The 12,667-nt window shown below is 48.3% G+C and overlaps 1 non-coding gene across 1 annotated transcript; it reads right to left on the reverse strand.

The window, feature by feature from the left end:
- Positions 1-6,056: 6,056 nt before the first annotated feature.
- On the reverse strand, positions 6,057-6,256 carry LOC119262728. The gene has a single exon (XR_005129861.1). It is a non-coding gene; the product is annotated as a U2 spliceosomal RNA (small nuclear RNA).
- Between the last annotated feature and the right edge of the window lie 6,411 nt (positions 6,257-12,667).

Here is a 12,667-nt window from a genome sequence, read left to right on the forward strand (position 1 = left end):
GTGGCCTCTACCATCATATGGTCAGAGTACCACCGTGGAGACAAGGAAGCCGTCCTAACTGTAATGGGGGGCGCCACCAAGATGTAATCTATGCGGCTAGATGCCCCTCTACTATTATGCCAGGTATGGCCCGGATTTCCGGGGTTGCAAAACTTAAAACCGTCAACAAGGCTGAAGCCGGCGACCAGCTTTTTAAAGTGTTTCACGCTGACGTCATCGCGCCCTTCCAGGTTAATATTAAAATCACCTGCCACGACAACGTGCCTATTTGTAAAACAAAAGGGGGCCAGTGCTTCTAAAAAAGCTATGCGGGACGAGGGGTCTACTGGAGCGTAGACGCACAAGACCCTCAGGTTCTGGCCTCTCCAAGTGGCGTCCACCCCCAAAGCCCTGCCCTGAACGATAGTAAATGGGCTTACCTTCTCAAAGGAGCGGTCTCCAAAAAGGATCCCGACTCCTGTGGAGTGGACGCCGCCTACGCTCCAGTACGCCTTACCTCTCCTCCACTCCTGAGAGAAGAGGGCCTCGTCCCGCTGGTCCCGCAGGTGAACCTCCTGCAGGCAGCAGATTGAGGCTGAAGTGGACGCCAGATCTCGAAACACAGCTGTCCTTTTCGTCGCCTTCTGCAGCCCTCTGACATTTGTAGTTAAAATGGTGAGATCTGTCATGAAATAAGAAAAAAGGGGGGGTTAAAACCATTAAAAATACCTACACTAAAACAAATTAAAAATGACATTAAAACTCAATTAAAAGGGGGGAGCCCCTTTCCCTTCCTTCCCGGTCACCCCCAACAGTGTCCGTGCAGTCCAGATACGCTGCCTCGTTGGGGGGGGCCTCCTTTCCCCCGTACACTAGTGGCGGTGGTGGCGTCCCGTCCCCCACCAGCACACTAGTCTCCTCTGTCTTAGGGGGCTCCGAAGGGAATATGGGGGCTCCCTCGGGCGCCGGCCCAGGGGAGCCCGCCCTCTGTCGCTTTTCCGCCTCGTCCTCCTGTAGCCTTCTCCTCTTCCTAGCTTTCTTGGTTGGACGAGAGACGGGGGGTGCCTCCTTGGCCGTCATCGGGTGCGGGCCCGGGGCTGGGCTTCCGGCCCCCACTGGGGAGGAGGTGGCGGCGACCAAGGCTCCCACATCCAAGTTGTCCTCCGCCCTGTCCCCAGCTGATCCTTCCTCCCCGACCGTCCGAGAGTCGGCAGGCCCTCCTCCTGCCCCTGCCAACACCGTGGCATAAGTTACCTTATGCCTCGGGCAGGAGTGGGCCCAATGTCCCTCCCCGCCACAGTTCTTACACCGGCGGGGATCTCGGCAGTCTTTGGCCAGGTGGCCCTGCCCCAGGCAGTTCTTGCATTTCAGGTCCCTGCACCCGCTGACCTCATGGCCGTGCTGCAGGCACCCCCTGCAGAAGGCGGGCTGACCCCTGTAAAACAGGTAACCTCTGTTCCCGTTCAGGGAGAAATAGGCCGGGGGGTGCGTCAAGCCCCCCTTCCCATCCTCCCTGAAATCCACCATGTATTGGCGGCGCCCGTTCCATACCCCCAGCTCATCTCTGACCATCCTCTCTCCCGGCTGGACCTCCCCGTACCGCCGAAGAAAAGTTCTGATGGCATCGGCGGTAACGAAGGGGTTGAAGAGGTGGATGGTGACCATCCGCCTGCCGGTGTGCCCCAAGGGGTGCAAGTCGAATCCCCTGCCCAGCGGATGGTCCTTCAAATCCACCCCTCTCCCGAGGACCTGCCCATAGGCCTCCTCCGATGCCATGGTGACATCGAAGAACCTCTGGGCGTTGTTGCGCTGGGCACACACCAAATCTTGAAGACTCAGGCCCAGCGCCCCAAAGACAACCTCCCGGATGAAGGGGATCCGCTCCGGGAATGTATCCCCTTCCTGGATGGTCTTCCACTGGAACCGTACCGTCCGAGGTACGGCTCCGTGGGGTCCGGGAGGGCCCCGAGGTTCCTGCCCCATGGCAAGGCTTCCGGAGGCGATGGATGACATCTCTGAAGGCAGGTCCACAGGTCCGTCCACCGGGAATCCGTCTCCTTGGTCCAAGAGGCTGGGGAGTCTAAAACTAAATAATATAAAATAAAAGAAAAACCAGTAAAAAAGAAAATAAAACCCTAAAAAGGAGCCCAGAGGATCACCTGCGGCAGCGGCGGTCAAGCCACCTGCTGCTGCACCTGCGTTCACCTCAGGAACTCCTTCCTAAAAGCTAGCCAAGCACAGCGCTGATAAGAACAGATTTTTTTTTTTTTAAAAACAAACATTTTTAAAAAGAAAAAACATTTAAAACCATTTAAAACCACGCAAATTTTGAATAAAATAAAATAAAATAGTCTAAAAATCACTCCTCTAAGACCAGTCAAATGGAAAAAACAAAGGACTAAATTCAAAACAAATAAATAAAGGAAAAATTGCTTGTTTTTTTTTCCCTTTAAAAAAAAAAAAAAAAAAAAAAAAAAAAAAAAAAAAAGATTAAATAGAGGAAAAATTGCTTGTTTTTTTTTTTTTCCGCTTTAAAAAATAAATAAATAAATCAATAACTCAATAAAAGAAAAAGGAAGATAATGATAATAATAATGCTGATAGTTGGAAAAAAAAAAAAAAAAAAAAAAAAGAAAAAAAAAAAAAAAAAAAAAAAAAAAAAAAAAAAAAAAAAAAAAAAAAAATTAAAAGAACTAAGTTAAAACCTGTCCTAAATTCTAGGCTGTGCTTGGGCTAAAAAAGGTTTAAAACCCCTTATATAAAAATGACAGAAATTACCATAAAATATTAAAATTCAAAAAAGGGGTTCACGGAACCCCTGGATGGAGCCGCGTCAAAAAACTCTGTCTAGGGGGTCTTACAGCTCAAAAAGGTCCCTCCACCTTTCCTTCGCTGCATGATACCCCCACCGGATGACGTCATGCTCCATCCGGAAACGCAGGTCTGCACAGATCTTTTTGTAGATTCCCACTATATCCAGGATTGTCCCCTTTTGGATGAGGCTGGTCCGAGCGTTCCAAAGCTCGCGCTTCGTCACGCTGACCAGCAACCACATCCGGGACAAGAAGGGAAACCTGGTGTCGTGGGACCACCCCCTCATGACCTTTTCATAGGTCAATACAAACTGCGGGTCTAAGGCCCTGCACAGGCCGTTCACCTTACTCCAAGTCGCCCTCGCATACCCACATTCCCAAAACACGTGCCGTAGACTCTCGTCTTTAGCACATGCGGGTCTGGGGCAGCGAGGGTGCCTGGTGAGCCCGCGCCTGTACAGGACCTCCCTGACTGGCAACTTGCCATGGACGCATTGCCAGTTCAGGTCCTGCAGCCGGTTGTCCAACCCTTTAGGCTGAACCCTTGACCACGTGTCTTCCTCTAGGCCCACAACAGCGCGATAGCCCCGTCCATTTAGCACCTCTTTATATAAAATTCGGTGCCTGACGAAGGCCTCGGGCCGCAGACCTGCCGGTAGCAGCTTGCTCCATCTTACCAAGTGCTGATAATAATCCGGCAAGGTCTCGGCCTTGGGGCCAGAGTTGGACCACGTACTTACGATTAATCGCAATGGCCAAGACAGCCACAACCGTACAAAGTACTGATGGGGGTGCTCAAGGGGAGCGGCCAGGCGTGCGCAGTGCTGTGCGAAAAACAGGCAGTCCAACTTGAGAGGGATGTCTGGTACATCCCTCCCCCCTCTGTCCTTTCCCAGGTACATCACTTCCCTCTTTACATACTCATACCTGCCCCCCCACATGAGATTAAAAACATCTCTAGTTAGGCCCCTCCTCATACTACGGGGCATGGGGTAAACATGGGCCAGGTAAAGCAGCGAGGGAAGGATATCTGCCTTCAATACTAGTACCTTGCCTAGGAAGGACAGGGACCTGGATTTCCACAGCCCCATCTTCCGCCTGGCTATGTCCAACCTTTGTTCCCAGTTTGCTCGGGCAGCCCCTTCCTGCATGAAGGAAACCCCCAAGATCTTCAGGGGACCGTCGCTGAGGGCAAGCCCCCCAGCGGCATCCTTCCGATCCGTCCATCGGCCAAAGTACTTGACAACCGACTTGCCGAGATTCAATGCCGCACCGGAAGCTTTACCGAACGCTTGGACCATGTCCAAGGCGAGCCTGAGTGACTGGTCCGAGCGGACAAACAATGTAGTATCGTCCGCGTACTGGGCCAGTTTGACTACTTTACCACCGCCTCCAGGGATGGGGAGACCATCTATTCCTGGGTGGGCTCTGATGGCTGCCGCTAGAGGCTCTATATAGAGCGCGTAGAGTAGGGGAGAGAGAGGACACCCCTGCCGCACTCCACTCTCTTGCGGCACCAAATCGCTGAGGTGGCCGTTGATGGAGACACGGCTCCCAACCTCAGTATAAAATGTCTTAAGCCATCTTAAGAAATTGGGCCCAAACCCCAATGTCGTCAGCACCCTCTCTAAGAAGCTGTGGTCTACTCGGTCAAACGCCTTCTCCTGGTCTAAACTCACCAGCGCCAGAGGGACATTCCTGTCCCCGGCCCAGGAGATGGCATCCCTGATCAAGTGGAGGTTCCAGGTTGCCGACCTCCCAGGGACCCCGCACGTCTGGTCGCTGTGAACCAGGAGTGACATGGTCTTCTTCAAGCGCTCTGTCAGGGCCTTGGCGAAGATCTTAAGATCAACGCACAGCATGGTCAGGGGTCTCCAATTGGCGAGATCCTTAGGATCGCCCTTTTTATATAACAAAGAGAGAGCCCCCGACCGCATGCTCTCTGTTAACCTGCCCTGCCGGTGCACATCCTCGGCTACCTCCACTATCTCCGGGCCGAGGACATCCCAGAATGTGGAATAAAATTCCACTGGTAGTCCATCTAGGCCCGGGACCTTACGCCGGTTCATCTTGCCAAGTACCTCGGTCAATTCTCCCAGACTAAAGGGGGTTTCTAGGCTGTCCCGAGCAGCGCTCGGAAGGCTAATCTCCAGGAAAGACAAAAAATGCTCCCCTACTTCTCGATCTGTGCCCCTGTTGCTAAAAAGGTTGGAATAAAAACTATATGCAATCTCCATCATCCGAGCCGGGTCCGAACAGGTCCTACCTTCCGAGTCTATGAGAGATGTGAAACATCTCTCCTCTCGGGCCTGCCGAACCCTTTGAAAAAAGAAGGCAGAACAAGTCTCATTTTCTTCCGCCATCTGTAACCTGGCATTAAAGAGGCTATCTGCCGCCGACCGTTCATGCAGTGCCCTGAGCTCCGCTCTAAGGGCCTGTGCCCGGTCGAGGTCGAAAACCCCCCCATTATTATAATCAGCATAGGACGTCTTCAGTTGCTTCTCCAAATCCCGCACGCGCTTAAGCTTTGCAGCTTTGCGTTGGCTGCAGTAGTGAATCGTAAGAGCACGAATCCTCTCTTTTACGTGCTCCCACCACGCAGCCGGAGAAGCAAAGTCACTCTTGCAGTCCAACCAGGCCGCAAAGTGATCTCTGAAGAGACTCTGGTATTCAATCTCTTCCAAAATCCCCACGTTCAGCTTCCAGTACCCCCTCCCGAAGGAGGGTGCATCTATGGAAACTGTGGCCTCTACCATCATATGGTCAGAGTACCACCGTGGAGACAAGGAAGCCGTCCTAACTGTAATGGGGGGCGCCACCAAGATGTAATCTATGCGGCTAGATGCCCCTCTACTATTATGCCAGGTATGGCCCGGATTTCCGGGGTTGCAAAACTTAAAACCGTCAACAAGGCTGAAGCCGGCGACCAGCTTTTTAAAGTGTTTCACGCTGACGTCATCGCGCCCTTCCAGGTTAATATTAAAATCACCTGCCACGACAACGTGCCTATTTGTAAAACAAAAGGGGGCCAGTGCTTCTAAAAAAGCTATGCGGGACGAGGGGTCTACTGGAGCGTAGACGCACAAGACCCTCAGGTTCTGGCCTCTCCAAGTGGCGTCCACCCCCAAAGCCCTGCCCTGAACGATAGTAAATGGGCTTACCTTCTCAAAGGAGCGGTCTCCAAAAAGGATCCCGACTCCTGTGGAGTGGACGCCGCCTACGCTCCAGTACGCCTTACCTCTCCTCCACTCCTGAGAGAAGAGGGCCTCGTCCCGCTGGTCCCGCAGGTGAACCTCCTGCAGGCAGCAGATTGAGGCTGAAGTGGACGCCAGATCTCGAAACACAGCTGTCCTTTTCGTCGCCTTCTGCAGCCCTCTGACATTTGTAGTTAAAATGGTAAGATCTGATAAGGCTGATAAGAACAGATACTACACTTGATCTTAGCCAAAAGGCCGAGAAGCGATAACAGTAAACTCGCGCATCAGACGGGTCATTCTTCCAAAAATATAAGACGAGGATGGTGAGCAGAGCTGCTGTCTGCCATCGACTCCTCACAGCACGGAACAAAAGTCAAGTCAAGCCGCTTGTTTCAAACTCAGAGAGGCAGAAAAGGCACTTTAAACGTGTATCTACGTCAACACCTTGATGACAGCGCGTATGTTAATCAGCTCACCAGCTGGCCAATCAGAAACGAGGAAACCCAGTTTTGCGCTCACAGAGCTTAAAGCTCGGTTTTTATAAAGTCACGTTTACACAAGAAAAACCTTCAGTCCACAGAGTCAACATATATCTGACTAAATAAGCTGAAGGGCGATTTTAAATGGTCCGTTTTGTGCAAGTGGACCTCTCAGCGGCCAAACGTGGTACTGCAGGGAGAAAATATCGCCGAGTCACAGAGACGCAGAGAAACGGAGAGGACTGATAACACGAGGCCTCGATAAGCGACTAACATATTTAAATAAACTATAGTTGCGGGCGAATTCACAGCGATATGAGTTAGAAAGGAGAGAGAGAGAGAGATGAACGTTGCCTATCAAAGTACACAAATCCTTAACATTATAAAGCTGTGTCTGAGCGGCTGACTGAAACCTCCCTTCCTGCGCGCTTGTGTAACGGAGTTGAAATGAAACAGTTGATAAAATATTGGGTTTCTCCGAAATGACTCCATTTTTGTAAAAAGGGTTCAGAACTATTGTAAAAAGTTATTTATATTTTTATAAAAAAGGTTACAATTATTTTTAGGGAGCTATTCTTTTCTTGCCGTGACATCACTGCAGACTATGTCCCTCTGCTGCTGCCGCACCTCCTACCTACATTATATGAGCACGTGGTAATCCTGGAGTGCAGTTTCGATTATAAATGCTATTTTTGTCGCGTTATACTGCTAAAAATGTCTTGAGGAAGAGAAACACACCGGTTGTAACCACAATAATGGCTGACAGTTAATTACACTGTGCAGGCAAGACCTCTCTGTACAGGCTTGGGCCTTGTCCTGGAGTGCTACATAGGTTTCTCCCAGACCTGGGAAAGGCTGATCATTACCATCATGACCATGAACCATGAACTCTCGATCAGTGAAAAAAAGAATAAGTGAACTGATGTGGTGTAATCATGAACACAGCGCCTTAAAGTGAGTTTTAACTTACAGATACTGTTAGTCAAATGTAATATCTCAAGGCCAGTGATTATTATTTAACGTAATGGTACACTATTCATTTTAAATGGCTAATAAGGGAAGACGTGGCACTTTTAGAAGAAAAACAAAGGTGTTTGTCACAGAAGGCCAAGGCTACCTGAAGAAACAGAGTGTATGTACAAGTTGACAAAATTGTTACAGATAAACAGGAATCCAGTATAGTCAGAGTTGCATGCTGCCGTAAGACAGTTCAGGTGTAAAATGTCCAAAGCAGCGTAAAAGGGCATTTTTTCCCCTGTTTTTTAGTTGCGGTCCCGGGCAACTCAGGTCAAAGCTCTCATTTGCAAAGCCATAATCTGTAATAAAAGATTGTACCCTTCCCTGCCGTTCTTGGTGTTTGCTTTCTGTTTTGTCGTAAATGAAGTTTTATTTTTGAATTAGAAGCATGCTGTTTTTTCCACAACACCACTACAACAACATATATAGTTATATATAGTTTATAGTATATATATATAGTTATATATAGTTTTTATGCAGGTATACCAGAGAAATCTGAGGGGTTAAACAAAGCCTTGTATTAAATAAAGCCATCTCTGTTTTGCACCCTCAGCGAGACAGGGTCGCCTCAACATCTTTAATGCTCAAATAAGTTATTCAGTATTGTGAAATTCAACCTGTTTAACACAAGACAGAATGGTTATCGACAGAAATTGTGCCATAGTGGGTATAATATAAAACCATTTAAAAGAAATAGAGTAGGGTAACTAACGTTAGCAGTAATACTGAATATACTGAATATATTCAATGCTGAATAAAAACCAGCCATTAGGGGTGTACTTTGTGTACTTCTGGTGCCGGTCCCAAGCCCGGATAAATGGTGAGGGTTGCGTCAGGAAGGGCATCCGGCATAAAACTTGTGCCAAAACTATCATGCGGATCACAAATATGATTGCCATACCGGATCGGTCGACTGCCTCCGGTGCTGTTGACCAGCAGGGTGCCGGTGGAAATTGGACTACTGTAGGTCGAAGACCATCAAAGAGGAGAGGAGGAAGGCAGGTTAGAAGGCAGCGAGAGAGAAGGAAAGGCAGGAGTGTGGAGGTTAGAGTAGGGATTCTGAACATAGGGACAATGACTGGTAAAGGCAGAGAGCTTGCAGACATGATGGAAAGAAGGTAGATATTCTGTGTGTCCAGGAGACCAGATGGAAAGGAAGCAAGGCCAGGAACATTGGAGGTGGATTCAAACTGTTCTATCATGGTGTAGAGAGGAAGAGAAATGGAGTAGGGATAATCCGAAATGAACAGCTTGGGAAAAGTGTTCTGGATGTAAAGAGAGTGTCAGACAGGATCATGAGCCTGAAGTTGGAGGTTGATGGTGTAATTTTGAATGTTTTTCAGTTCATATGCACCACAGGTTGGTTGTCAGTTAAAGGAGAAAGAGGAATTTTGGAGTAAGATGGATGAAGTGGTAGATGGTGTCCCTAGAGAGGAGAGATTAGTGATTGGTGCAGACTTCAATGGACATGTTGGTGAAGGGAACAGAGGGGATGAAGAGGTGCTGGGTATGTATGGTGTGAAAGACAGAAATGCGGAAGTTCAGATGGTTGTAGGTTTTGCAAAGAGAATGGAAATGGCTGTGGTGAACACATATTTTCAGAAGAGGGAAGAACACAGGGTGACATACAAGATTGGAGGGAGGTGCACACAGGTGGATTATATCCTTAGCAGGAGATGCCACCTAAAGGAGATTGGAGATTGTAAAGTGGTACCAGGGGAAAGTGTAGCAAGGCAGCTTGTCTGTAGAATGAGATTAGAAACAAAGAAGAGGAAGAGAGTGAAGACAGAACCAAGATTAGATGATGGAAGCTGAAGGAGGAGGATGGCTGCAGGCAGTTCGGGGAAAAATTGCAACAGGCCCTTGGGGGCAGTGAGGAGCTACCTGAGGACTGGGAAACTACAGCTAAGGTGGTGAGAAAAACTGGCAAGAATGTGTTGGGTGTTTTGTCTGGTCAGAGGAAAGAAGACAAGGAAAGTTGGTGGTGGAATGAGGAAGTCCAGGAGAGTATTCAGAAGAAGAAGGCAGCTAAGAAAAAGTGGGATAACCAGAGAGATGAAGGAAGTAGGCAGGAGTAGTGTGAGGCTAGTCACATAGCGAAAAGAATGGTGGCAAAGGCAAAGGCTCAGGCCTATGATGAGCTGTATGAGAGGCTGGACAGTAAAGAAGGAGTAAAGGACTTGTATCGTTTGGCTAAACAGAGAGATAGAGCTGGAAAGGATGTACAGCAGGTTAGGCTGATAAAGGATAGAGAGGGAAATGTACTAGTGAGTGAACAGAGAGTGTTGAGTAGATGGACTTTGAAGAACTAATGAATGACCCTTTTGCTAAAAAGATTTGAATAAAACCCTTGTGCAATCCCCAGCATCCGGGCTGGGTTCGAACAGGTCCTACCTTCCGAGTCTGTGAGAGGTGTAAAACATTTCTCCTCTCGGGCCTGCCTGACCCTTTGAAAAAAGAAGGCAGAACAGGTTTCGTTTTCTTTTGCCATCTGCAACCTGGCATTAAAGAGGCTATCTGCCGCCGACCGCTCATGCAGCGCCCTGAGCTCAGCTCTAAGGGCCTGCACTCGATCAAGGTCGAGTGCCCCTCCATTATTATAATTATCATAGAACTTTTGCATTTGCTTCTCCAGATCCCGCACACGCTTAAGCTTTTCAGCTTTGTGTCGGCTGCAATAGTGGATCATGAGAGCACATATCCTCTCTTTTATGTGCTCCCACCACGCAGCCGGAGAAGCAAAGTCACTCTTGCAGCCTTGCCAGGCCACAAAGCGGTCTCTAAAGAGAGTATGATACACTCTCTCCTCCAAGATCTCCACGTTCAGCTTCCAATACCCCCTCCCAAAGGAGGGTGCATCAATGGAAACTGTGGCCTCTACCATCATGTGGTCAGAGTACCACCGTGGAGACAAGGAGGTAACTATACTTAACTATAACCTAACTTTAATGGAGGGTGACACCAAGATATAATCTATGCGGCTATATGCCCCTCTATTATTATGCCAGGTGTGGCCCGGATTACCGGGGTTGCAAAGCTTAAAACCGTCAGTAAGGCTGAAGCCGGCGACCAGCTTTTTAAAGTGTTTCGCACTGGGGTCATCGCGCCCTTCCAGGTTAATGTTAAAATCACCTGCCACAAAAACGTGCTTATTTGTGATACAAAAGCGGGCCAATGCTTCTAAAAAAGCAATGTGCGACAAGGGTTCTACTGGAGCGTAGACGCACAAAACCCTTATGTTTTGGCCTCTGCAGGTGGCGTCCACCCCCAAAGCCCTGCTCTGAATAATTATAAAAGTGCTTACCTTCTCGAAGGAGTGGTCTCCAAACAGGATCCCAACTCCTGTGGAGTGGACACAGCCCACGCTCTAGTGAGCCTTACCTCTCCTCCACTCTGTCATGGTCTGTCATGAAATAAAAAAAGGGGGGGTGGTTAAAACCACTAAAATACTTAAAATAAATCAGTTAAAATAAGTCAATTAATGGGGGGAGCCCCTTTCCCTTCCACCCTGGTCTTCCTCAACGGTTCCCAGCCCGTCCAAATAGGCTGCCTGCCCCCATAGACCAATGGTGGTGGTGGGGTCCCGTCTCCCACCAACACACTATTTTCCTGTGTCTTGGGGGACACGGAGGGGGAGGGGAGGAGCTCCGCCTGAGGGGGACCCGCCCTCTGTCTCTTCTCAGACCTTTCCTCTTGAGCTCGTCTCCTTTTCCTTGACTTTTTAAGCGGACGGAAGACCGGGGGTGTGTGTATATATGTATATGTATATATATTGTGGAATTATTAGCCTTAGTATTGTTCATATTACTCTTTTAAGATGTATTATGTCTTGCATTGAAAGCCTAATGGTTATATTGTACAATTCTAAGAGCTAAGAGTCAGCACATAAGGCTGTGTGCTGACTAATGGTGGAATACACAAGGACGTCAGATAACAGGAAATACCTCGAAGCTAATAGTAGTAGACCCTGGGATTAGCACACCACACATGTGGTTCATCTGGTCAGATAAGCAGAGCCATTGTCTGGAAAACGGGGGGAGTTGGTAAACACAGGGAATACCTTAAGCTGACCTTGCAGACGCACTCACGTCTCGAGCGCATCCTTAAACTTTTATGATGTGGATTAGTGAGATGGCCTAACACACACATTTGGAGGCTTGATGGAATCTACTGATATCTTGGGTAAGGAAGGAGCGGTCATGCGACTATAAAAAGGGAGTCAGATGAGAAGGGGTCAGAGCTTACTTGGGAGATACATGATACCTGTTCTCTGTTTGTAACCTCTCCAGAATTCTGTAATAAAACCGTTTGTTTCACTTCAGTCTGATCTACTCGTCTCATTTATTTTGCATCAACGAACACGCAGGACTGGTTTCGTCCACAATTTGATGACCCCGACGTGATGCAAAGGAGACCATTGGAAAAACAGGCTTGATCTTTCTCCTCCATTACTCATCACAGGCGCGCCATTTACTCAGGTTGGCAGAAACCTATTTAAATAAATTCTGCATATTGACAACTGCTAAATTATGGATGGGTAAAAGAGGTTGGATCAGGTGATTAAATTTAAAGGACTGAATTGGAACAAACATAAGGTAAAAATATACTGAGTGATTAATAAGATATTGGGTCTGTGGTTTTTTGCCGGGAATTGGTGAACCCCTCCCGTCATCTGACGAGTGAATGGGATAAGGACTGGGTTGAAAGTCCCTGGGATTGGCTCTCCCTAAAACAGGGTTGGAGTCCCTGAGGTTCAAGTCCTCTAAAGTACCAGGTTGGAGACCCTGAGGTTCAAGTCCTCTAAAAGTATCAGGTTGGAGTCCTTGAGGTTTGAGTCCTCTAAAGTACCGGGTTGGAGTCCCTGAGGGTGGTCCTCTAAAGTACCGGGTTGGAGTCCCTGAGGGTGGTCCTCTAAAGCGCCCATTCATGATAAGTTTGAAGTTCCTCACATGCAGCAAACCTAACGGTGACAACTGAGCATTGTGAGTTGAGCAAGTAAAACTTCGAAGACGTCTTGGTGAGTACCAGTTTTTGATCAACATGGCTGAATACAGTAAAAGAGATTTAGAAAAGAATTGGATAATACAGTTGGAGTGGGGAATTGGCAATGGAAAACATTGGAGAGACAGATAATCATTTTGGCTAAAGCGGTTTATGACTTAGAGATAGACCCAAAAAAGTG

The sequence above is a fragment of the Pygocentrus nattereri genome, chromosome 2 (assembly GCF_015220715.1).
Source record: "Pygocentrus nattereri isolate fPygNat1 chromosome 2, fPygNat1.pri, whole genome shotgun sequence".
In the NCBI taxonomy this organism is placed as follows: Eukaryota; Metazoa; Chordata; class Actinopteri; order Characiformes; family Serrasalmidae; genus Pygocentrus; species Pygocentrus nattereri.